Below are 26,367 nucleotides of genomic sequence, written 5' to 3'. Positions count from 1 at the left end.
TGTTTCTTCGTTCCTTCGTACCGCTTGACATCCTCGAACTGCTTGGGGTCTTCATACTGCTTCAGATCGGTAAACACTTTCTGCAAAACATCGATAGTCTAAAAGACTATAATACATCATAGTGGTTGGAACAAATACCGGTTGAGCTTTAACTCATACATACAAAAAGTGATCTCAAATCAAGTATGTGTCCATCAATGGCAATCACAACATCAATCATAAAAAATGCCAACAATTTCCCCCTTTAGCATTGATGGCAACACTTAGGAAAATTTTTGACATCTAATTGTTTTACAACAAAAATATGCCATAATCAAAATTACTCCCCCTAAGCATATACACTATCCCTTTTGCTAAAAATACAATGTATACTACTCCTTAACAGAAATAACATGAAAATATACATCAAAACATTCAAAATTTATACTTCTCCCCCTTTGCCAACAATGACAAAAGTATTGCAGACTAACCCCTATTTCATTAGTATTAAAATAATAAGTGTTTATGATAGTAAAGAGTAAAACTTGTCAAAAATTAATTTAAAGTCCTGCAAAAATTGCCTCATGGATAAGGACCATGAGTCAAGTAGGGAGGTAGCCACCTCTTTCTCTATCTACATCTGGGAGACTTGTTCTTCCATGGCATCTATCGTGCTCATCTCTTGAGTGACCATAAGGGCATCAAGATTTAGATAGCATTTCTAGAGAATTTGCAGTCTTGGCAGTAGGACCAGTTGAAGTTCTTGCAAATTTCATGTCTAGTTGCTTATCTCTACCTCTAGTCTTGCAGACTGTAGTTGAAGCCGGTGAACAGTTTGTCCATATGTGGAAAAGAAATCATATGGCATCTTGAAGGTGCTAATAAATGACTGCATATCAGATTGTAGTTTGTCCTTCTGAGTGAGCACATCATCACAGAATAAATGAGGTTGGCAAATCTTGTTGAGTAGTAGATTTCCCTCATTCATTGCATTTCTAATGTCTTTTTGTGCCTTTTGGAGATCAGATTGGAGCTCTGTTAACTTTCTCACCAGGGCAGTGTTGAGAGCCTTTTGATGTTCCTTCTTGGCATTTGCTTCTGCAACCTCTTCTAGGCTTTGTACCTAGTCTTCTACAACTGTGCATAGGAGCTTCAATTGTACAAGTGAGGAATCAATACTAGGAAGGTTCGTACCAGGTATCAAACTGGTAAGTGTTTCCACCACTGTTTGGATAACATCTTCCTCCTTTTTCCTCCTTAGAGAATCCAATCGCTCTTGAGCAAGCTTAATGCTCTACAATAGCTCCGATTCATTTGTAGACTGGAGATCAATAGGACTGGTGATGCCAACTAGTTTAGCTTGATTATCGGTTGCCATTGGAGTCTCCACCCATGTGCTCTTTTCCACTACTTCCTTGTCCTTGGCGTTTTGCTGGTCTTCTTGAGCCTTCCTCTGCTCCTCTTCTTCTTTCTTTCTTTTCTCTTCTTCTTGTCTCTTCTCTTCATCTTTTCACTTCTTCTCTTCTTCATCTTTCTTCTTCTCCTCTTCCTATTTCTTCTCTTCCTCTTCCTATTTCTTCTCTTCCTCATTCCGCTTCTCCTCTTCTTTCTTTTCCTCTTCCTTCTTCTTCCTCTCTTCCTCTTGTTTCTTATTTTCCTCTTCTTTTCTCTTCTTCTCCTCTTCTTTTCTTTTATCCTCTTCCTCTTTCTTCTTTGTCTCCTCTTTTCTCTTATCCTCTTCCTCTTTCCTCTTTCCCTCTTTTCTCTTATCCTCTTCATCTGCCCATCTCTTATTTTCAGCTCCCTATTGCTTCTTTTCTTCTTCTGCCTTCTTTTCCTATCCTGTTCCTTCTGATGGTGTATCCTGAGTAACATTTTCACCATCTAAGGCATCAACATCAATGGGGTCCATTTGTTCTATGACCGGTTCTTCGTCACTATTATACACCTCATCCAGTTTGCCAGTTTTCAGTTCTTGCTCAGCTTTTTTCTTGGCTTCAGCCGCTTGATGCATCTTAAGAGATTCTTAAGAATGAGTATGTGTATATTTGATCACTTCATGAACCTTTCCTTCCAGTAACAGGAGTCTTCTTTGTCTCATGAAGAAGAGGCCTTTGTATTTATTCATAACTTTGAAAAGTTCTAAATTTTATACATCAGGAAAATGTTGAGCAAATATTTCCTCCCTCATTTCCCATTCCTTTTCTATGGCAATGCGCCATTTATTGTCAAAAGAATTATACAAAGAATCCAGTGTCTGTGATCTAATTTCTGAAGGTGACAGTCATTAACACACAAATACTTAATGATTTTGTGTTCAACTTCTTCCTTTTCATCATCATTGAAGTCATCAAAACAATCAATTAAATCATTCAACTCTTTTCTCCTAATATTCTTTATAGTTCTTTGACAATGTGTCAAAGGTTTGTAAGAAGAAACATCAATATTTACCGATACAGATGATGTCGGCTCATTCTTTGTCTTTTTCTTTGTTTTCCTAAACTTCTTAGGTGGTTCTTCTGACATAGTTTCTTCTGAGTCAGGTGTATTGCCTTTTGTCTTTCACTTCCTCTCAAAGACTTTTGCAGGTGCAACTTTTGGTTTCTTCTTAACTGGTGACCGCTTGGTCACTTTGGGACTAGTTGCAGTAACCAGTGTTGATGCTCAAGGCACTGCCTTTCCTTTCTTTTCTGAGGGTTCTACAACCGGTGTAACCCTTTCCAAATAGGTGTTGGTTCTCTTTTCCTTAGGATCAAGGGGTGAGGCAATTAGGGTAGAAGCATACCCGTCCAACATATCATTCATTACTTCATAGCCCATAGGCTCTACTTCTTCCTGCCTAGGCTCAACGACCTCCATTATGCATTCATCCACTTTGATGGTGAAGTAGATGTCTTCCTCATACTTTTTGACTAAATCACCGGATATTCTTATGCTTTGGCTCATCTTGCATTTGAACTCATCAAATTATTTTTTTAGTGCTTCCGGATAGCTGGTTCCAACCACTTGTAGGCTCTCCTTGATTTGTTTTGCCACTGGTTGGTCGGCACACCACTGAATGTCACCTACTTCTAGAAGTTAGCCTTGGAAGTAAAAGAACAACCCAACCGGTAGTTGTCCGAACTTGAATCTCAGTGCATTGTCCTATTTGATTGACTTAAGATTCAACATAAGTTGTCTTTGCATACAAGTGCATAGATCAAACGATGCATCTTCCTTGATCATCTTGTAAGTAGCATTTACCACTACAGCAGAGACATAATTAATTCTACTAGCGGAGAACATCTAGTAACCTATCACCATGTAGGCATACTTGACCAGATCATCTTTGATTGAGTTGATGGTCATACCACGTGAGTCGCTCACTAAACCGGTGAGCTTGGACATTACAGTCTTGCTGACCTTCCTTAGGGTTGGCACTTCCCTTGTGTTACAAAAACCAGTGACGACATGAATCACTTTAGGTGTGATATCATGCGTCTACTCTAGGTACATCTTATCACCTTGTACCCTGCTTAGAATAATGTGAATGTGATCATTCAAAAATTCTTCAAGAAAGTAAACTACATTTTGAAGTTTCTTCTTTTCCAAAATGTTGAATTCCAGTTTAATCTTCTTGTCCTTTCCACAAAATAGGCTCAGCTGGGAATGGATCACAAGAGACCCTAGGTCTTCAATTTTGCAGTCTATGTAGTCGGAAATCCCTTCTTCTACTATTACACTAGTAGGTACTTGAGACAGGGCATTGTATTTTGACTTTCATTGAATGAAGTCCATAGAATCAATAGTTGCACTAGAGCTATCATGAGATGCAAAAGCCACGATAAATGAAAAATTATGAAAAATATCTTCGCAGATTGAAATTTAGGGCTTCACAATTTGACCTTCGCTTCACACTCCTTCGATTGCAGAGATACCGCTTTGCGTTCTACACTCTTCCAATAGATGTTTGCTTCAGATTCTTCTTCGGGAATTTGATAAATTCTTTGATTCGTAGTGTAAATCACTTTCCTTCACTCTGCACTTGAAAAACTTCTTCGCTCTAAAAATGATTTCAAAATTCCTTTTAAATAGGTTCTCCACCTACCATAATAAATGCTCCAATATTAGGGCATAAACCCTAATTTGCCTTTTACCATTTTCGGTCTTCTGTCGACTGAAAGGTATCTCATACCGGTTAAGGTCTTTTACCGGTGTAAACTGGGGGTTCGAAGTATTTCACCGTTTGCTCCCCTTAAGCTTTCCTGATGCTTAGTTTTCCGATTCCGTGATTTCCACACTAGGTGCAAAAACTGGTTCTTCTTGCAACACCGTTGGTTTCTTTTTCTAGGTTTTGTTCATATCCACTTGAACCATTTCAATATCAATCTTTCCTTCCAGAGTGATCAGTATGTCATCCGATATGTTCATTCTTGTTCTGCAGAATCTAGCAATGTGACCTGGTTTGTTGCAATGATAACAGACCATTCTAGGTGCTCTCCAAGGTCCATTATTCATGTTACCATTCTTCCTCCTGCATGTTGCAGCAATGTGACCATGACAATGACAGATCAAATAGTTTTCTCTCCATCTGGTTGCTGCTTGATAGCCACTGCTTCCTGACTAATGATTAAAGGTATTAAACCGGTTGTGATTCCGGTTCACAAAAGGTTCTGGACCAACTCCTTGAGTCCTCTAAGGATATCTTCCAGTGTTGTTCATAACAAACCTGCATTCAGATGCTTTATGCCCAAACTTGTTGCATGCGTAACAATTACCATTGAACTTATTGGATCTAGGTACATTGTTTATAAAGTAAGGAAAATTATTGTAGGCTTTACTCCTACACACATTGGCAGTATGTCCTTCTTTAAGATAGTTAAAGCAAACATGTTTTAACTTTTGCTTACCTTTATCCTTTGATGCCGATTGTTTCTTCGATGCTTTAGTATTTGCACTAGAGGTCTCTCCTTCCTCATGACCAGAGTAACCAATTCCATCAGTATTCTTGACAGGTTTGGCTGATTCAAGCTTTTGCTCTAGCTTAACAGTACTCTTGTTGAACTTAGCAAGTATTTCCTTTGACTCAAAGAGTTCTTTGGAAATAGTAGCATTTGTTTCCATCAAGTTTGCATTCTCGGAGATGGCTATGTTCAGTTCTCCTTGCATGTCTTCCTTTTCCACTTTGCTCGCATGGAGTTGAGCAGTTAGGGCACTGATCTCTTGCTTCGGCTTGGATATCTCATGATCTTTGTCTTTTACCAGATCTTCAGCTTTCCTCTGGTTCTCAAGCTCTTGGCACATTCAAATAGTCAATCCTTCCAACTCTTTTCTCAGGTTGGAATTGGATTCATTCAGCTTTTCTACTTCTTGAATTAGGGCTTCCACGTCCGCTTCATCAGAAGAACTATTTTCAGATAGCTCCATCAGTTTTTCAACATGTTCTCTCCTTTTTGCCTGAGAGGCCTTATATTTGACCATAAAATCATCATAGGCTTGCTCAGACTGAGTGAGCCGATGAGTAAGTTCCCTCATAGTGTATTCCCCCATATCTCTTTCCAAGTGGTTAGACTTATAGAAAGGTTGGATTTGATACCAATTGATGAGTACTAAGAGGGGGGTGAATTACTGTACTTAAACACTTTACTAGACAACCAGTAAACCGGTAAAACAGTTTAGCAAACAAACTGGTTAGCACACATGCAAACCAAATAGAAAATAATGCATTCACCCACGGAAGCACAAACACCATAACACAAGAGATTTTGACGTGGAAACCCAAATGGGAAAAACCACGGTTAGATGAAACTCACAAGTAACTATCTATAGAATAGGAACCCGACCGGTTAAGGTCAAACCGGTTAAGGTCATACAATGTTCTTTACCAGAACAGATCCTGTTAGGAATCTCAATCTCTGTTAGGAGATAAGTCCAGTTAAAGACTACCTTGCTAGAGGATTTTAGATCCACAGATGTGAACCACCTTGTTAGAAGATTTACAAAAGGCTTTTGGGCCTACCCAGTTAAGGGCTTCAGACTTGTCGAAGATGTAAGTAATCAACAAGTGAGTGATCTAGAAAATAGCACAAATTGCTTGGTTAGATCCTTGATAGCTCATTTCTAATGGATTCCAACATTACTACAGTGTTCAACACATTCACACTCTATCTATCTTCCAAAGACCTGAACTTCTTTTCTATGTTTGCACTTACAAAAACTCTTCAACCACCTTAAACCCTAGCAACTAGACATGATGTCCTTATAAAGGAATCTAATTTCATGTCGGTCCAATAGGATTACAATAAAATTTCCTAGGTTGAATGCATCTAGACATATTTGGTAACATGACACAAAAAGCACCACCAAACAATCGATGGATGGTAACTCATCACAAAATGCCAGTTGGTAACTCATCATAGAGTATTACCGGTTTATACAAAATACCGGTTTAAGCAAAATACCAGTTGTCAGTTTGACAAAATGAAGACTAGGAAATATGAGTTGTGCTACTTCGTTTCTTCGTACCACTTGAGGTCTTAATACCGCTTCAGATCGGTAAACACTTTTTGCAAAACACTGATAGTCTAAAAGACTATAATACATCATACCGGTTGGAACAAATACTGGTTGAGCTTTAACTCATACATACAAAAAGTGATCTCAAATCAAGTGTGTGTCCATCAATGATAATCACAACATCAATCATCGAAAATGCCAATAGAAGGATGTGTTAGTGAATACTGCTTACCTTGCGGTCAAACTGTATCTCTCTCATCTGATACTATTTATAGATGCAGACACCAATACCAATTTGATACCAATTTGATATCATTCTTCCTCTGTGGGGGTTTCTCTAACACCAATCTATTGATGGCAATAAGGTACTAATCTGATGAATTCTCCCCATGTGCAGGTAACTCTCCCTTTTTCCTACTCATAGCCGACTAAGTAGGCATTTTTCTCCTCCTTTGTAGGTAGGTCTGTCGGTAGCCTTGACTCTTGTGCATTTCTCCTAGTGATCCAAATTGTGGCTTCACATACTCCACTAGAGGTCACCGACAATGCCTGATGTGTACATTCTGGTCCTGTTCCATTCCTCTTTTGGGTAGACAGATTGTAACTTTTATAGATAAACAAATTGAATAGACACCTTCCCAAAATCACCAACATACCAGTGCTACCAATCATCTGCCTGATCTGCCATTGTGTTTAGTATGTCTAATACCAATTATAAATTATGGCAGTAAAATTCCCCTGAATGACAAATCACATATATTCTTTACTTGTCAGGACCTAAAATGGGGCACTAATCTACACCTTATAATAGTTAATTTGTGCATGTGTGATCATCTGATGATCTTCCACCTCTGTTATATCCACCACAACCTATAACATGATCCTGGATGTACACAATGTCATACAATGTTATCATCATGTCATGAGTCAAACCGGTTAGCCCTCAAAGGATGCATGCATACATAATCAACAACCGGGCCATCATATGTTGTTCAAATCTTTATCAACACCACCTGAGACATAAACTCCTCATTCCATGCCGCCAAAGTTAATGAAATGATCTTGAAACTCATTGTCTTACAAAAATTACAAGTACCTGTTAGCAGTCATACTAGTAACATTCTAAACATACCAGTCTCTTGTTTTGGTCCATCATTACTACCAGAACACCTTCCTGCAACCCCTATCATCTTGTGTCAATATGCATCTGATACCAACTGTTAATTTTTCATCCATTGACACATGAAATAGTGATCCATCTTTCAACTATAGGTGTGTAGCCAAGGCAGCCACTACACAAGCTTATATTCTCATCTGCTTCCTTCATATTAATGGCACATAGTTCTTCCATGTGTCCTTGTCTGCCAAGGGGGTGAATGATAATATCAATGCACTACTCCCCCTAAGATTTTGCATCTCCTTTAAGCCTTAAGAGATATAACTTGTGAAATGAATGCACAATGTTGCTCCAAGGTCACATCTTCTTGCTTCTTCCTCCATACCTGCATGGTCTCAAACTTCTTCCCATTTTCACTCTTGGGAGTAGGTCTTACCTTCTTTTTCTGATTTTTCCTTTCATTTCTAGGTCCTGCATCATATCCAACAATAGTGCTATAGTATCACACAACATCCATGCCAATCTCATGATTGGGGAACCTTCAAGCATATTGGTTTGACCATCTTCTTCTGGTCATGTTGTTGTATCTTGCAACTGGAACTGGTGGACCACTTGATCTTGTAGGAACAAAACCTCTTCTTCTTTTGTTCCATGCAGCCCTTTGTCTCTCATGTGTTCTATACCCATTTCCATGTTGAGCATAGCCACTATACCTGTTGTCATGTGACCGAACTTTCTTGTTCCTGCATTCATGAATCCTATGCCCAAATCCATTGCAATTATAACATTCATAACTTGCATTTCTTGAGGCATACAATTGACTCTTCCTATTTTGCATAGGAGAAGATCTATGCATGTTCCTACATCTTGACATACCATGGCCATATCCATTACTTCTTAGACAAACTACATTCTTATTTCTAGACCTCTTTATGCATTCATCTGCCCTATGACCATAATCTTTGCAAGAGAAGCAGTAACCAGTAAATAATGGAATATGACTTAAAAATTTATTCTTCCATGCATATGGAGATCTTACCAGTTTAGTATTTCCATGTCTACTTCTCTGGGGATGGACCTTAGGATGTCCATTATTTGCAATTCTTCCATCTGGTCCCTTCTTTTCCCACACTTGCATTGTCTTGTGGGAAACAACATTTCCTTGTCCTCTACCGGTAGGAGGTCTTCTTTGTTGTATTTTCAAGTTCTTGCTTCCAGTCAAGCTTCCTTCTCCCATCTTCCCTTTTCCTTTGGGATCTACATTGTTCCTCCTTCTTGCAACACCGGTCTTCATACTTGTCTGCATTTCTTCATTGGTTGTGGTAAGATCTACCCTCTTTCGGGGAGCATCTGTAACTGTGAAGGTTTGTCCCTTGTTATCTCCATTAGAGGAGACAAATAAAATATCATTTTGAGGGACTTTCTTGCTAGTGGAGAATTCACCGACACCACTTCCTAATCCTTCAGTTTCCTTGGCATACTTTTTCTTTTTCAACATTTTGTCCAAGGCATCACTGCTTCTATCAAACGAAATTCTCACCTTGAGTTCATCCAGACATTTCTCAAAGTCATTTCAGAGAATCTTCATTTCTCCAACTAGCTGTTGATGTTCTTTCTTCTTGGCCTCTAGCTCAGATGCTAGATCATTACACCTGCATTCCTTGGTGGACCTTCTTGATGAGTCTTCAACTCTGAGATACATTTCTTAGATTCTTCAATGCATTTTATCAACCGGTTCTGCTCCACCACTGCAGCATTCTTGAGTAAATTGTATTCATTTCTCACTCTACAAATTTCTTCAAGTGAATTTACAAGTTCTCCTTCAAGATCAACTTCTGCTTCATCTTCTTCTTCTCCTTCACTATCACTCCGAAACACATCTCGTTGGTAGGAGTGATTTGCATGATCATTCTCAGATGTGTGCCTCTCATTTTCTGAATCTTAAGCCATGAAGAGGTGGGTTCCTGCTTCATCATTGTTGTGGCTGCTAATAGAACTGCCTTCATCATCTACTGATACATGATTTGCATTCCTCATCTTATCTTCACAAACCAGTTCCGTAGTGGTAGGTTCATTTCCATAGAGCTTCTTCAATATATCCCATAAGCTCTTTGTCAATCTACATCTATCCACCTGTGAGGAGACATCATCCGATAACCCACAAAGTATAGCGTTCATTGATACATCATTGCACTAGTTTTTTCTTTCTACATCTGAATCGGTGGGAGGACTGACTTTACTAGGGCATCCATTTACAACAGACATCCAAACATCAAACCCTAGGGAGGACAAGTAAACTTCCATTCTATGGCTCCATATGAAATAATTTCAACCATCAAATGTTGGAGTAGGGTTTGACACTAAACAAACCATTGTGTCCAATTAACTAGAATCTACCCAAGTTGGAGAAAGCTTGTCTAACTAGGAACCTATGCTCTAATACCAATGGTTAGACACAATGTGCCACTTAGAGGGGGGGTTAATCAGTGGTTCTCAATCTTTTTCCTTTAACTATCCTATGTGAGTATACCGATTACCAAATCTAACAGAAGGCAAACTTACCATTTAGATTGGAGATTATCACAAATGCAGTCACACATGAAAGGGACATCACATAACACCAACATATACAAGGAAAACCAAAGATGGGAAAAACCTCGGTGAGAAATGCTGCTGGAGTCTACTGATCCAATTCATCCTCACAATGAAACTCTAATTACAATGTTTAGGGCACCAATCCAAGGAGCACCAACCCAAGGAGAACCAACCCCTAATTTAGGGCACCAACCCCTGATTTAGGGGACCAACCCAAGGAGCACCAACCCCTGATTTAGGGAACCAACCCAAGGAGCTACAACCCCTACATCGAGCTCCAACTCAGTGTTCTACAAAGATAAAAAAATCAATACATAAGTTGTAACCCTGATTACAAGTGAATCTTGCAACCAATACATATAATATCTCTACCAATATCACCCCTTCTCTACCTTAGTGGTTCGCTACTCTTCCTACCACTCTGCCTCTCTTCATCTCTTTGCAAGATCACTATCCTCTGCTCCCTGCTACACTCTTCTGCTGCTGCCTTACTAGTTCAATTCTATTGGTTACCTTTCCTCTGCTTCTACTCTGTCAGATCTCCTCTTCACTTGCTTTGCACTTCAACACTCTCTACTATCTTCCAGTCGATTCTAGCATTACCAGTTGGCTTCATTGATGCTCTCTTGCAGCTTGTTGGTTGTTTTCACCTTACTAGTTAAACCTCCGCTAAAACCTATTACCGGTTGTCTCCCTTTTGCTCGATCTCTAAGATCCTCTATAGATATCACTCTTCATCTAATTCTCTATTTTCCCTTTTGAATTACTTCGCAACATCTCTCTCTGAGGCATCATTAAATTCTATCTTCGGCCTACATATTTATAATCAAACTTTTCTGCCAAAAGTAACATTCAAACTTGGTAACTTAGGGTTTCTTCCATTGATAAGGAGACACATCGAATCCAATTAGATCTGATCGGATCACAACATAGTGATGGCTGCCTGCACATTTCCGCCATTATCGTACCTTCCAAAACATGTCTTCCTTCATCTACAACCTGTAATCGATCTGTTGACCCATCTCTAGGTCAATTATCATAAATGGCTTGGTGGTTTTCTTCACCTACTTCACTCTGCATCCATACATCCTGCATCGATCAATGCACTCCATGGATCCGATCTTATTCATCCTACCTTGAACCATAACCCCTCTGCAACTTGCCCCATAATAGTCATAGTCAACATTAAATATCGACCAACCATCAACTACCTCACTAACTGCAAGGTTCATTCATTGCTTCATGCAGGTTTGCCACTTTAACTCCATGTGGCATCATTGTTATTATCTAGCTCATCTCGCTATGTCGATTCAGCTTGGTCATTGACCAATAGCACACAACCGATGTATGCTATACACTACCGGTCCATCTTTGCCTATCAACACTCTAACCTTGCCAATATACCTTGCCTTACCGGTTAGACCTAATCGGTTAACCTTCATGCCTTCTTTGTATTGCTGGTGAATCACATTTTCCGGATCATCAAGCATATCAGTCCTCAACAGTTATCTAGGATGACTCATCATGTGCATCTTCATTAGACCGAGAGCACTTCACTTTTGTCTCTCTATCCACTTGACTGTATGTCGGTATCCTCCTTGTTTACCAATTTGCATGTTTCTGCCTTCCTATTGGTAACTCCATGTGTACAATTGTAGAGCCTCATCTTCATTTGATTGGTTCTCTTCTCAACCTGCTAAGGAGGCAAACTCACTATCTTAACTCTTCCTTCATTTCCTTGGTAGCACAACATGCCAACTCTTTCTGATCTAGTGCACATCTCCGATTTCATGCACCTGAGGCATCCTTTTGTTTTACCGGTTGATCCGGTGTGAGCCTTCAATCATCTGCCTTTAACTTTGTTGTCTTATCTCCAAGAAATATGATGCATTTCATGCATAATAGGAGATAAGTTCCACTTACTGGTGGGTGTGGATCCTTGTCATCTGCATCCTACATTACACCAATGTGACTTCCCTATTTGAATAGCATATCTTCAAACATGCACATGTGATCTAGTTGGGGCACATTCACTGTCAGTCATCTCCTCAAATGGTGACTACATCTTTATCTGGTGGGAGTCCTACTGATTTACATCCCCATAGTATATCAGTGACCTATACATACCTTTAGCACAAGTCAAACACTAACTTGTGTACTGATGACACCAATGGAATGGCATTCTCACCCTTACCTTACTGGTGTTTTGCAACACAAGGTGATATTAAAGACATCTCATCCTCTCTGCATCTAGGACAATGTTGCACATACATCTCTTATACTAGTAGCCATCCTATATAAGTTGACATCAATGACAACACAATGCCAACATGTGTAGTGTCATAAGAAAGAGTTGCTTTTGAGTGGGGGTCGGGCCTAAAGAGGCTAGCAGGATAACCCCTCAAAAGTTGGATAATTAAATGATAACCTAACAATGTATTAGGGGTTTGGGTAGCTTAAACATTAATTAAGATTAATTGTACCCCGCTCATGGTTGAGTGCTTGTACAGACTCAAGATGCAATGGGAAGGCCTGGAATGGAAAACCAACAACCTTGTCCTTACAAAAGGTTTGTTGAGTCCGCATGAGACTTGGATGGGGCTAGGGTTAGGGAGAGGCTACCAGGATAACCCAAGATGGGGGTCGGGGAATATGGAGGCCTGCCAAGATAACTATTCCAAGATATATGATGACACTCTTCCCTTATGTTCACTATTGTGTAGTGTTGTTTATATCACCTAAAGTTTTATTGTGGAGTCATGTTTGTGTGTATATTATTTATGAGGTGATGTCATGTTTAGACCATGTGTGCATTCTTTGTTGTTTTCTAGTGGGTCTTATTTCTATCTTCTAGCATAGTGGGGTGGTTCTTTTTGAGCCACTTGATCGGGTGGTAGTGCCACTTTCCATTGGGTGTTTGTTCATTCCTTCTTGCGAGAGTTGGCTTCATAGGTGTTCTAGTTGCTCTTTTGGATTCAAGCATCTCGTACTTCTAGTTGGATCCTGTTTGTTCTTCTTAGATCATTCTTGTAGTTCTTGGATCTTAAATGGGTAGTTGTATCAATGTTTATGTATGCCTTCATGGCAAGTTGTAATTTTGATGTAACCATTATGTACTCTTATGAGACTTGGTGTTTTAAGTGCAATGTAATATTATGTTAACCTTGCAATGTAAAAGCAATCTATTATGGTGAGAATTAGATGGTACGATTTATATCTTTGATTAGAAACATTGATGTAATGTAAAGGAATGTATTATCATGAATGATGCATAGAAAAGTTAATGTTATCATATGCAAAGTATGAAACAATCATCTTTTAGTGTAATTAAGTTCCTAATGGCTAAATACATCTTATTTGGATTATTTGACCTTAAGTAGTGTTTAGTTTATTTAAGTAATCCACGTTGGGAAATCCTTTAGGAGTTTAAGTTAAGTTTTCTATTTGTGAAATTTAAATCAAATATTTATCTTAATATTTTTTTTAGATTAGTAATGTTTAAAAAAAAATATTTACACTCTTTTTCAAGTGTTTTAGTTTTTTCCTTTAGGGTTTCTTGGCGGGGAATTACAACCTAAGTAATCCAAAAAGTAAAAAGGTAAGAAAAGTTCTTGGAAGTAAGGAAACATCAAACAATGATAAGGTTAAGCTAATCATGAACTACAGATCATGATCATAAAAATCATAAGAAGAGAATGAGAGAAAATGGGCCAAGTGATAATGGGCCATAAAAGGAAAGGGATCAATAGAAAATAATGTGTAATGAAAATGGGAAAAAAAAGGAATATCTATAGTGGATTGGAAGACAACAAGGAGATTTGAAATCCATAGTAGAGGTAGGAGGAACACAATTAGTAAGATTATAAGAGGTAGGGACATTAGTAATGGGTTGAGGAGAATACTTAGGAATATCAATAGCTTCTACATTGGAATTAGGAAGAAATAAGATAATTGTAAGGGAAATGGGAGGTAGGAAGTAGAAAAAAAAATTAGGAGGGACAATTTTTTTTATTTTTTGGTTTCAATTAATAATATATTTGTCTTGGAAGTGAATTGAATTTTTTGGCTTTGGATGGGTTGGATCTAATGGGATGAAAATTTTAAAATATGATAAATGTTGGGTTTAAGTAAAATGTGTGAAATACTAGGAGGGACCAAAAAATGTTTGGGAGGAAGGCCCTTTCCTTTGGGTTTAGAAGGGTGTGCAAAAATGATATAATTAGTAGAAAAATAAGTGCAAGTGGATGAGGGGAATTGGAAGGGAGGAAGGATTATAGTTGCTTTAGGTAGAATAGAGGAGTTAATCTTTTGCTATCAAGAGATAAGAGGTTTTGTAATGCCCTGCCAGGGAACCCTGAAGGGGTTAAACTAAAACACTTGAAAAGAGTGTAAATAATTTATTTTTTTAGACTTTAATAAACTAAATGATGCATTAAGTTAACATTAAATTTGATTTGCACAAACGTAAGACTTAACTTAACTCCTAAAGGGTTTCCCAACATGGTTTACATAATTAAACTAAACATTGATTAACGTTAATTAATCCAATTAAGATTATTTAATCATAAAGACACAATTACACTAAACAATGATTGTTTCTTTCAATTGTATGTGATATCATTAACATGTTTGTTTCATTCATGATGATACTTTCCATTACATTACATCAATGATACTAATAAAAGATGTAAATTTAACCATCTTGTTGGTGTAAATAAATATTCATTATGGATATTATTACACTTTACTTAAGTTAACTTAGGATAATGCATCTCTTCGTAGTTTGGATTTGAGACACTTAGGGAAGTGTGCACATAGGGACATAGCTTGTAGGAGAAAATCCACCTTTTGTGGTCTTATTTTGTTGTTACACTCCACATTCAGTGGGTCATCCACCTCTTATGAAATATTATATTATTTCTCCTACCTACCCCTAGTATTTCTTACCTACCCTTTTTTCTCATTGAGCCACATGTAATGATTGTGTGGTCGTATATCCATATGTCCTTGCCTATATAAGCAGGCCCATATTCATTGTATTTGCTAATCCAATTGATCATTTGCATATTGATGAGAATACAGTTTGTTCTTGTCATTCTTTTGTCTCTCTTTTATACTTTTCATTGTTCCCTTGATCTTGGCAAAATCTTGCATGGTATCAGAGCCATCGGGCTTCATTGATTGGTTTTTGGAGACATCTTGGAAGGCTTCTATTTTTTGGATCTGAGGAATTGATCTTTTTGGAGGCATCTTAGAGCATTTTTGACCTCACCATTGTGTTCGAGAGGCCGTTTCCATAAAAATCGAGTATAAAATTGACCTATTTTGGCGAAAGTCAAATTTTGGGTGTGGAGGAATTTTTTGCCCAATTTGGGCAATATGGTATGGATTTCGGATTTTTTTTTTTTTTAAAGTTTTTTTTCTGCAAAAATTTCTATTATTTTGCAAAAAAAAAAATTGGGAAATTTTTTTTTTTCTAAAAGGCGAAAGGCATTTTTTTTTTTTTAAAAAAGTTTTTTTTGGGGGTCCGAAGACCCCCCTGCCCCGCTGTACCATGCAGGTTGTAGGTTCCTGTGTAGCGGCCACCATGCAGGTCCCACCACCAGCTATCGAGCCTTCCATCACCAATAGTTCCTGTGACCCCGTGATCTGTCGGCCCTCTGGCCATCGCTACCCCGGAGGCTGCTCCGCCGCCGACCCCAACAGCAGCACTGTCGTCGGCCCCCAACAACAGTACCGCCACCAGCCCTCGCAACTACCACCACAGGCCCCCACAATAGTGCCCCCATCCCGTCACTCTAGTCGTCACCGTCATGCTTTGGCCTCGTCACTCCAGCCCTCGTCGGCACCTCCCACCGGCCTCGCCACTCCAGCCGCCGCCGACAACTCTCATCGACCTAGCCCGTTGCTGGCCCTCCGACCGACTTTCAACACTTGCCGACAAATCCTACCTACCTGCCATGTCAGCAGGCCATGTCACCCACCTCCGCTTGCCACATTACCCACCTGCAGGTACAGTAACCTGCCATGTCACCTGTAGGTTTTTTGGAATTTTTGGATTCTCTCAGCTGTACCTGTCAAATCCTCAATTTTGCAACTTCAAAGGCTTCGTTTGAGCTCATACGACCTCCTTTTCAGGTGCCATTTTTTTTGAAAGTGCATGTTTTTTTTTGTCTACTTTCATAATCTATGATCAATTTGCAGAGATTTTGAGTGGAAAGTGTACTTTCAGATATTGGTCTTATTTGGCCTAATTGGTAATTCTAATTTGCTTGGATCTTAGTTTAGATCTCTTGCATTATTAGTTTGAGTCTCCTTTGGCCTTATTGAGGCAGTTGTAAAGTTGAAATCAGAAGTCCAGTTTTCCTTTTTTTGCAAGTGGCCCATTGTACACACACTAAGTATAAAGTGCCAAATCATCATTTTTGGGGGGGTTCTTTGATTGAGTGAATTTGGGGGGGGGTGTCTTGTGTGATTGTGCCTCTCTTTCCTTGTGCTCTTTCATTTTTGTTGCAATGAGTCCTCATAAATTTCCACCTTTAATTCCACATAATCATGCATCATGGAAAATTAAAGTATGGAGAAAATTAATGGAAAAAGGTCTCGCGCATTACATAGATGGAACAATAGCAACACCACCTAATCCTAAGGCTGATCTTAATACTCAGTTAGAATGGCTCACTAAGAATTGCATGGCTCTTGGAACTTTGTGTAAGTATGTATCAGATGAACTCATTATTCATATTGAGAAGTTTACTACAATCAAAGAGGCTTGGGATATGTTTTAGAAATTGTATGGTCAAGTTGATGAAATCAGAGGTTACAAGATTGACAATGAGCTCACCAACTTGGATACCAAGAGTTTTGATACAAACCAAGATTATGTCACCAAAGAAAATGAGCTAAGAGAAAAGCTTAAGGATTGTAGAATTGACAAAAAGGATGCTCAGTTGATATTCAACTTGTTGGACAAGCTTGTACTAGAATATGCAGCATTTGTGTCTAGCTTCCAAACTCATCGTTTGATAGTGGGGAGTTCCTACATTATGCCTTTATTTGATGTTTTCATAGAAATGTTGATATTGGAACAATCTAAGTTGTTGAACATGGGGCTTCTCAAGTCTTCAAAGTCCAAGGCTTTGGTGGCTAATCAAGGGAATCAAGGGAGTCAAGGCAAAGATTCCAACAAGAAGAAGAAGCAATCTAAGTCAAAGTCACAACAGGAAAAAGGGCAATCATCCTCTCCATCACAAGGCGATTTTCATCCTCTTCCAAGAAGGGGACTCTACCTAAGAAGGATAAACCAACTTGTGCAAATTGCAAGAAGTATGGTCATGATGAGCATCGATGCCACACCAAGAAAGTTGATGAGTTTAAAAATCTTCTTAAGAAAAACAACATCAACTTGCCATCTGCCTACATAAAGAAGGATTCATCTCCTTCCTCTTCCTCACAGTCTAAGGGAAAAGGGCAAGTATTTGTGGCTACAATAGGTTCTTCACAGCAGTGGTACTTGACTCGGGTGCCTCTTATCACATGGGTTCTACAAAGGATCAATTTTCTTCATTGGAGCCATATAAGGTACTTCATATTTACATAGGTGATGATACACAAGTTGAGATTGAAGGAAAAGGTTCACTTGACATGGATGATGGAACATTTGAGAATGTTCTTTATGTTCCTAACTTGTCTGCCAACCTTCTCTCTATCTACCAAATCACTTACTATGGGAATGGGAAAAAAGCTTGAGTTTACACCTGATTCAGTTGTGGTAAAGGAACTTGATGATGATGCCTTGGTAGCAGTGGGACAAGTCAATGACAACTCAAGGCTTTATTCATTCTCCCACTTTGTACCAATTTCTCCTTCTAGGGCCTTGCTTACTCATTCAAATTCAAAAAGTAAGCTATGGCATGAGTGGTTTGGTCACCTCAACTACCATTATCTTCAATAGCTCAGCACTAAAGACATGGTCACAGGGCTACCTCAAATCAGTTTTTCAGAGGGTGTATATTCAAGTTGTTTCATGGGAAAGCATCCTGAGGAGAAGTTTGATAAGGGGAAAGCTTGGAGAGCTTTGGAAGTTCTTCAACTTGTTCACAACGATGTAGCAGGTCCATTTCCAAATCCTTCATTTCGTAAGGCCTGCTATGTCCTCACCTTCATTGATGACTACTCCCACTTCACTTGGGTCTACTTTCTCATTCATAAGAGTGAAGTATTTGATAGATTTAAGGACTTCAAGACTCGTGTGGAGAAGCAATCCTGGAAAGTGGTCAAGATTCTTCGTACAGACAATGGAAGGGAATATATCAACAAGAGACTTGAGGATTTTTGTACATTTGAGGGGATTGATCTTCAACATTTTGTTGCATACACTCCACAACAGAACGGAGTTGAAGAATGCAAGAACAAAATTCTCAAAGAAATGGCTAGTTTTATGATACATGCACGTTCTCTTGATCTCGCCTTTTGGGTAGAGGCTATCAGCTGTGCCACACACATCCAGAATCGGGTTCCTCACAAAGCTTTGCAAGGTATTACTCCTTTTGAGGCTTGGGATAGTAGGAAACCGATTGTGCAATATTTTAGAGTCTTTGGGTGTCCAGCATGAGCTCGCATACCTCCACAGAAATGCAAGGCATTGGAACCTCGAAATCGGCCTTGCATATTTGTTGGATATCCTGAGGGTGTTAAGGCATATAGATTGATGGTTCCTGAGACACATGAGGTGTTTATTAAGAGGATTGTTCAATTTGAGGAAATCTCTCCTAGCTTAGCCTCTGTACCTCCTCCACCTTCCTCCATTATGGATAGTGATGCTAGTGATTTAGATGATGAGACTCCTTCAACTCTGATTTGCAGGGTTACACCTCTGCAGGGTCCACTTGTAGTTGAGGAGACTCGTTCTCCACCTCCACCTAGACCTCGTTGGGCTCGATAGACACTTGAGTCGGCAAGTTCTCTTGTTGGGGATCCTTTAGATACATAGAGGAATCTCTCACAACATTAAGACCTTCCACATGCATTAATTTCTACCACTTCCAATCCACAAACATTTCAGGAAGCATCAGGGGTTCCTGAGTGGGACCAAGCTATGGAGGAAGAGTATAGTTCCTTGATGAGGAACAACACATGGGATTTAGTCCATCTCCCTAAGGGGAGAAAGATGGTTCGATGTAAGTGGATCTATCGAACCAAGTTTGTAGTAGATGGTAGTGTGGATAAGTATAAGGCTTGTCTTGTTGCAAAAGGTTTCTCTCAAGTTCCAAGTGTTGACTATACTGAGACCTTTGCACTCATAGCCAAGATGAACTCCATTCGCTTGACAATTGCTATTGCTACAACTCATGATTGGGTTGTACATCAGATGGATGTGAAGAGTGATTTTCTTCATGGTGACCTTGATGAGGAGATTTATATGGAGCAGCCACAAGGTTTCATCCAGGATACTTCCTTGGTTTGCAGACTAAGGAAATCTCTCTATAGCCTCAAGCAGGCCCCCAGGGCTTGGTATGCCAAGATGGACTCCTTTCTTCTCTCAGCAGGGTTCACCAGGTGTCATTTTGATCTGAATGTCTACATTTTGTGATAGGATGACTCTCACTTGATGCTTGTTCTCTATGTTGATGATTTGATCATTATAGGGAGCACCGCATCCATCATTAGCAGGGTCAAATCTGCTTTGCATGACAAATTTGCTATGACTGACTTGGGTCTTTTGCACTACTTTCTTGGGATAGAGATTTCATAGTCACCTTCTAGGATTACACTATCATAGCCCAAGTATGCTCTTGATCTACTTGCATGATTTCATATGGCTGATTGTAAGCCAACACCGACTCCCTTTCTTTCACGAGTCAAGCTTGAGGCTCAGTGTTCTTCTCCACCAGTTGATGCCACATTGTATCTTCAGCTTGTGGGTAGTCTCATCTACTTGACTCATACACACCCTGATATTTAATTTACGGTTGGCATGGTTTCCCGCTTCATGTAGGAACCACATGAGCTTCATTGGAAAGTAGCCAAACACATCCTTCATTACATCTAGGGTACATATCACTATAGGATTCACTATGCAGTAGGAACATGACTTCGCTTGGTTGGTTATACAGAATCCGATTGGGCTGGTGATCTTGATGATCATACATCTACTTCAAGTTACAATTTTCACCTTGGTTCAGGCTCCATTTGTTGGAAGAGAAAGAAGCACCATGCTATTGCTCTCTCTTAGACTGAGGCTAAGTATCAAGGAGCTATTAACACAGCGACTGAGACCATTTGGGCTTAGTAGATTCTCACAGAGTTTAGGTTCACCACTCCACGACCGATAGTTCTACATTGTGACAATCAGAGTACTATTACAATCTCAAAGAACCCAGTCCAGCACCAGCGGACCAAACACATCAAGATCCATATGCACTATATTCGAGTGCTGATTTAGGAGCAAGTCATTGATTTGCTGTATTGTCCTACAACGAAGCAGGTTGTAGACATATTCACCAAACCTTTCACCAAGAGTAAGTTATAGCAATTGAGAGCTCTCTTGGGGGTGCTCTCTTGGGGGTGCAAGATGTCTCATTAGGGGGGGTCAACTAGCTTTTCCTTCCTCTCTTATGGGGGGGACTTTTTCCTCTTTGAGGTTTTTTCCTTCTTCTTTGAGAGTCTTTTGTACATTCATCTCTCTTTTGGGGGGAGTTTTTTCCCACTAATTTTTCTCCCTTTCTCTGTTTATGAGAGTTTTCATTGCATAGTTTTGCTTGTATTTGCATATTGTACATGGGTACCTAACATGGCCTAGTAGCCAGGACCCATCTTGCATTGTTGACTTGAGTCTTCGTTCCCCTAAGTTGCATTTAAGGGGGGGTGTTGGTGTAAATAAATATTCATTATGGATATTATTACACTTTATTTAAGTTAACTTAGGATAATTCATCTCTTCATAGTTTGGATTTGATACACTTAGGTAGGTGTGCACATAGGGATAAAGCTTGTAGGAGAAATTCCACCTTTTGTAGTTTTATTTTGTTGTTACACTCCACATTCGGTGGGTCATCCACCTCTTGTGGAATATTATATTATTTCTCCTACCTACCTTGTTTCTCATTGAGCCACATGTCATGATTGTTTGCTCATATATCCATATGGCCTTGCCTATATAAGCAGGCCCATATTCATTATATTTGTTGATCCAGTTGATCATTTGCATATTGATGAGAATACAATTTGTTCTTGTCATTCTTTTGTCTCTCTTTTATACTTTTCATTGTGCCCTTGATCTTGGAAAAATCTCACACATCTAATTCTCATCAATACATTTATTTTGCATCACAAGACTAAAATAATATTACATTGCACATAACCACTAAGTCTGATAAGAACACATAATGTTTACATTAAAATTACATCTTGCCATGAAAGCATACATAACAAATAATACAAATTGCCATATAAGGTCAAAGATATACAAAGAATGATCCAAGATGACAAATAGGATCCAACTGGAAATATAAATGCTCGAATCCAAAGAGCAACTGGAACACCTATGAAGCCATTTCCCGCAAGAAGGAACAAACACACCCGATGAAAAGTGGTACTACCACCCGACCATGTAGCTCAAAAGAACCACCCCACCATGCTAGGAGATAGAAATAAGACCCACTAGAAACCTACAAGGTATGCACACATGGTCTAAACACAACATCAAGAATCTCACATAAAACATATACTCACAAAACATGACTCCATAGTAAACTCAGGTGATACCAACAAGGCTACACACTAGTGACAATAAGGGAAGAGTGTCATCACATAGCTTGTAATGGTTATCCTGGCAAGCCTCCATAGGCCCCAACCCCCATCTTGGGTAGTCTTGGTAGCCTCTCTTGAACCCCTGACCCCATCCAAGTGTCATACAGATCTAAACAATCCTTTTGTGAGGACAAGGTTGTTGGTTTGCCATTCCAGGCCTTCCCACTGCATCTTGAGTCTATACTAGAACTCAGCCATGAGTGGGGTACAATTATCTTATTGAATGTTTTAGCTACCCAAACCCCTAATATATTATTAGGTTATCACTTACTTATACAACTTTCAAGGAGTTATCTTGCTAACCTCCTTGGGCGTGCTCCCCACTCGAAATCTACTCTTCCTTATGACACTAACCAAAAATCCCCAAAACAACTCCAAAGACAAAGATTACCAAAACCAATATACCAAAAAGGAGTTCAAAGCAACTGAGAAACACTTGGTCATACAAGCCCTTTCATAAAAGTTTAACCAACTGGCAAAACATAGTCAACTCACAAGACAAGACCAATGTAAATGACAATACGAATAGTCTAATTTCATTTAACACTAAAGACTTGCAATATATCTAAAATGCGAAGATAGTCAGAAACGAATAAACACCTTCGGTAATTTACAGTAAACAATTTAGTTTTCTCTCCTTAAATACACAATTGACCAAGTTTTCTAAGTTCCTCAATTTCCAAAATAAAACATTTATAAACAATCATTTCACAAATACAGTTAAAATATCCAACTCAATATTTGCTTTATCCATTTCGAATTTAAACAAAACATATTAATCACATTTGGGCCATATACCCAAGTATATATAATTACACACACACACACACACACACACACACACAAATATAAAATAAATTATCAATATTAAAAATATGATATTTTCCAAAATAGATAAAATTTAAATTAAAAAAAGCCTTTTAACCTTTGCTGCTTCCACACAACTCCCAAGGGAGGGGAAGCAGTGCCTTGTGGGGCCACAATGTGGTCCCCCACAGCCATGGCTCCCCATGACTATGGGCGGCCACGATGTGGCTGCCACAACCATGCCCCCCCATGGTACGTGGGGAAGCCACGGATCCCCACTACCATGGGGTTGTGGTTTTTGGCATGTTTGGCATAACTGATAGAGATGGAGAATGATGACTAAACTGGTACAAGGCTATTTGAGATGACATTGTGATGAAGATATTGAGATTGCATGATGGATGAATTTAATCAGTTATTTGTGTTGTCATTGATGTCAACTAATGTTTATTCATGTCTACTGATGTTTAATTATGTTGTATTGTGTCATCTAAATATTTTGGTCTATTGGAGAGGGCTTACTGGTAAAGAATCAAGAAACTGAGAATCAGGACCTTAACCGGTAAACGAGGAAATATTCTGATTATATCTAGTGATTGGTGATGATTGAGGCTTTGTGGTTTTGAATGTAAGTTTCTATAATTGTAACATGCATCTGACTGGAACCACATCATGTTGTGACAACCATAAGTTATGTTTATAATTTTTGTTGAGTTTTTACTAGGATTTAAGAAGGGTTTAAGGACCGGTAAAGAATTCTCTTGACCGGTAATGATTTTTTGTTTGGCGGTGATCTACATCAAGTTCACATGTTGATGATAATGCGGCACAAACTATGTAATATATTTGAAAGATGTTTTGGCATGTTTGGAGAGAAAATTTCTTGGGAATGTGTAAAGTGCTTAGCAGAATGAGCTAAGTGTTTGACTTTGTACCAAATCGACTTGCTATGATGATTTATGATCATTCAATGAATGATATTGATTTATAATTGATTGTAATGATCCATATGATGATCTGTAATGAGTTGTAAAGATTTGTGATGATCTATCTAGTAAGTCTTAGGGTTTTGATGCCAACCTAGTTGTAAAGGTTATTTATGTCGGTAAGGTTGATGTTTTGAAGTGTCGATGATTTGCATAAGTGTGTGAAGCTGAACCAAGGTGTGTGAGAAGATTTGCCAGAGTGATGTAGACTTAGAACTTAATTGGATCTGATCAAGAAAGAAGCTAAGTTCTATACACATATCATTCACTGTTGTTCTCTAACAATTATAACAACTAAAATCCCTTAACCGGGTAGGTCCTAATAGGCCTCACATTGTAAAATCCCCTAACAGGGTGACTCAATATCTAAGTTCTAAATCCTCTTGCGAGGTTGATACTAATAGATCAAAGCTCCTAATAGAGCTAAGGTAAGTCCCTTAACCGAGTGACTCCTAACAGGGTTTGCTCCTAACAGAACATCATTGTAATCTTCTAACTGGGCTTAGCTCCTAATAGGCGCATTCTGAAAGAGTGCAAAATATTTGTGGGTACCAATTCCCAATGTGGTTTTTCCCTATATGGGTTTCCACGTGAAAATCATGGTGCTCATATGGTGAATTTTTTTGATGTGATGGTTTGCTTTACATTCAGTTTATGCATGGCTAATGAGCACTTAGTGTGCAACATTGATATATCAGTTTAGAAGATGTTTATCAGTAGATACTGGTACTAGTAAATGACTCTAGTGTTGATCTATATTTGATTTGGTGAAAGTTTATGAGTCTGAGTTTCTGATTTCAAATTATTATTAATACCGATTCATCCCCCCTCTCAGTATTAACCAGATCCTCTAGGACTAACAATTGGTATTAAAGTGTTGGTCCTCTGTGTGTAGAAATCCTAACAGCTTGAGGGAAAGATTATGTGAAATATGATGAAGAAGGAGGGTCCCAAGTTTACCAAGGACAACTACCAGATATGGAGTGATCGGATGAAGATATACATTAAAGGAATGGGTTCACAGTATTAGAATCATTTGATAACCAAGTATGTTGCTCTTACTACCAGTCCCTTGACACCAGATGAACTCAAAGAAAAATAAGAAAACATTTAGGCTCTTGAAGCAATTGTAAGTACTTTGTCTGACTCTGAGTATATTGATGTTCATGGACTAGAAACTACAAATGAGGTATTGGGAGAAATTTAATTTAATTTATGGAGAAGATGAACATGTACAAAGGGCAAAGGAAGAGAGTTTGAGAGGAAAATTTGTTGATATGAAAATGGTTGACGGTGAGAACATAGCTAACTATGGACAAAGGATTAAGGAAGTTGTAGGTGGTATAAAGAGTGTTGAAGGTAAGATTGAAGATGATACTATTGTTAGTAAAATGCTTAGAACTCTTTTACCATAATATTCTATCAGAGTGTCCATTATTCAAGAAATGAGATCCATTTCAAAAGATAAAGTCATTGTTGATTCTCTAATTGGAAAGTTAACTACTGCATTTGAACTAAACATAATAGTGTTTCCAAATGAAAAAGATGTTTGTCATAATCATGACTATAGGTCTAGTCATGGCGGTAGTAGAGGTGATGGTGATGATGAAGATCATTTGATAGAACTTGAGACATTACTGGCTAAAATATTACCTAGAGGAACAAGTAAATATAAAGGTAAATTACCCTTGAAGTGTTTCTCTTGTAGTAAAATTGGACACATAGCTGCTAACTGCCCTAACACTGATAAGAAAGAGAAGTTTAGGATATTCAAAAGAAAAGGCAAGAAACATTGTTATGTTATAGTAGATGAAGGTGTGACCGATGACGAATCAAAAGAAGATGACAATGAGGAGATAGTATTTGTTGTTATGAAGGAGGATCTAACTGATGAGAAGGCTTTGGTGTCTCACATGGATACCAATGATGAAGGATAATAGATAGTGGTCCCTCACACCACATGACCGGTGACAAAAGTAAGTTCTTATCCCTTGAAGAGTTTGATGGAGGTGTTTTAAGATTTGGTAATAACTCTCTCTGCATGGTTAAAGGTAAATGATCAATTTCATTAAATGGGAAGAGTAATGCAGATGATGTCTTTTGGGTTGAAGGACTAAAACATAACCTCTTGAGTGTTGAACAACTTAATGATAAGGGATGTGTATGGTGAAAATGGATCAAACACAATATTGAAAGACTAAATGAATTCAACCAAAAAACCCTAGCCTAACAACAACAAAGATCCGCCATAACATATGAGTATTACCTTATACAATGCAAATCAAATTAAATCACAAGGATTATACCATCACATGTCCAATAGGGTTTGGATCTCCATTCTTCCTATCTCCATTGAGCTTGCTTGATATATTTGCTCTCAGATTTAATATGTGCACAAGAGCTCAACAAAGAACGGAAATGTGGTTGCAAGTAGGCTTGATCACATATGAAAGTTCAAAGGCGTAGTGTAGTTGAGTAATCATCGGGGTGCCTAGGGTTGATAATGAAGGAAGCATCTCCTCATATAGAAGAAACTATATGAAATGGAGGGATAAGATTGAGAGGTATAAAAGATAA

The sequence above is a fragment of the Cryptomeria japonica genome, chromosome 9 (assembly GCF_030272615.1).
Source record: "Cryptomeria japonica chromosome 9, Sugi_1.0, whole genome shotgun sequence".
In the NCBI taxonomy this organism is placed as follows: domain Eukaryota; kingdom Viridiplantae; phylum Streptophyta; class Pinopsida; order Cupressales; family Cupressaceae; genus Cryptomeria; species Cryptomeria japonica.
The sequence above is the reverse complement of the archived record's forward strand: the minus strand, read 5'-3'. Positions refer to the sequence as shown.